The sequence below is a fragment of the Schistocerca piceifrons genome, chromosome 9 (genome assembly GCF_021461385.2).
Source record: "Schistocerca piceifrons isolate TAMUIC-IGC-003096 chromosome 9, iqSchPice1.1, whole genome shotgun sequence".
Lineage (NCBI taxonomy): Eukaryota > Metazoa > Arthropoda > Insecta > Orthoptera > Acrididae > Schistocerca > Schistocerca piceifrons.
This window is the reverse complement of record NC_060146.1, coordinates 36,678,683-36,680,356: the sequence shown is the minus strand read 5'-3', so window position 1 is coordinate 36,680,356 and position 1,674 is coordinate 36,678,683. Positions and strand designations below refer to the sequence as shown.

Here is a 1,674-nt window from a genome sequence, read left to right as displayed (position 1 = left end):
ATCACACAAAAACCAAGGATCGCAGCAAAAAAGTAAAATCACGATGGTAAAGCTGTTGTAATTCTTATTTAATATATTATGTACACAGGCAGTTATTGAAAGTTTATTCACGGTTTCTGTTGGCAGCAGTGTTTAAAACTGTAATTTTTATTCGTTTTAAGGTTGACGCGGAACCAACGACAAACATGTTTGATTTTCTGATTAAAAGACGATCATTTTTAACATCTCGAAGAACTCAAAGCTCAGGCGCCAGTAATGTAACATGTTTAGCTGTGTACTTTGTACAGTAATGTGTGTGAATTTTGTCTTTCAAGGACATAGCGAGGCTACGTAAAGGCAGTGGCCATTTTGGCCAGTGTCATGTACTGCAGTTTTATGACACCTGTAACTACTGCCTGGCTAACAGCGTTAGCACATGCGGCAAACACTTTTAACACTGAAAAAGGAATGTTACACACAGCGGCCAAAAGTGGCCGAAGAGGCAGTAGAAGAGTTGTATGAGCGACGTGGTGAGCCACTAGGGAAAATACGTCTGACCGACAGCTGACTACGAAGTTATGGCGCCACAGCCATATTTGAAGACATTTCCCCTGCCCCCCCCCCCCCTTTCTTTTTATTCAAGTCATCACTAAACCCTAATAAAACGATGTTAAATAATACGTCTGCGTAAAAAGAAAGAACTCCTCCCCAATAGGCCATGAAGGCCTAAAGGTACCGACCGGCCGCCGTGTCATCCTGAGCCAACACGCATCACTGGATGCGGATATGGAGGGGCATGTGGTTAGCACACCGCTCTTCCGGCCGTATGTCACTTTACGAGTCCGGAGCCGCTACTTCTGAATCAAGCAGCTCCTCACTTTGTCTCACAAGGACCGAGGGCACCCCGCTTGCCAACAGCGCTCGGCAGACAGCGTGGTCACCCATCCAAGTGCTAGCCCAGCCCGACAGCGCTTAACATCGGTGATCTGACGGGAACCGGTGTTACCACTGCGGCGAGGCCGTTGGCGTGTAAAAAGAAGCGACCGTCAAACATTGCAGTACGACCACTTTGAAGCAAAAGAAAGAGGACAAAGATCCTGTGTACTCCATTACAAAAGGAACATACAATGGCTAAATCGACCATTCCATTTTCATTTATATTCACTGATCAGATGTGTTATCGAACTGTGTTCTATAGACTCTTATGTGGAACAATTAAAGTGAGAGAATTTAATTTTAATCTGATGTTATCCTTCACAATTTCCTTTCCAATTATTTGAAGATCAAAGTTCAGAACAACCACAAAATGTAACATAGTTAAATGCGGAATCTTTTCGTTTGTGTGTAGTGTTTAATCCCAATTGCCAATTACAGCAGTATTAACTTCCATTTATTAAATGCGACCGAACCTGCGATCAGTTTCAATCGTTCAGTAGTCCGATTGTCTTTTCGAACTTTTAGGATTCATACAGTTAAAAATCAACATTAACGCACTTGAGAATGAAATAAAACTAATTCCTTCCAAACTAACTATTCGCCGTTGCAATGATTTGACCATGTTATTGAAGACAGAATTCGGTGAGTAAATGAAAGATTTTTTTGAGCTCCAGTTATCGCAAGTGAAGTAAGTACCACGCAATGGTATTTTACGTACCCATTGAGATCTGAATTAATTATATCGCAATTAAAGACAGA

General features: G+C 41.9%; 1 pseudogene; it reads right to left on the bottom strand.

Annotated features, from left to right (window-relative positions):
• Positions 1–888: 888 nt before the first annotated feature.
• Positions 889–1,006, bottom strand: LOC124717420 (annotated as a pseudogene).
• Positions 1,007–1,674: the final 668 nt, after the last annotated feature.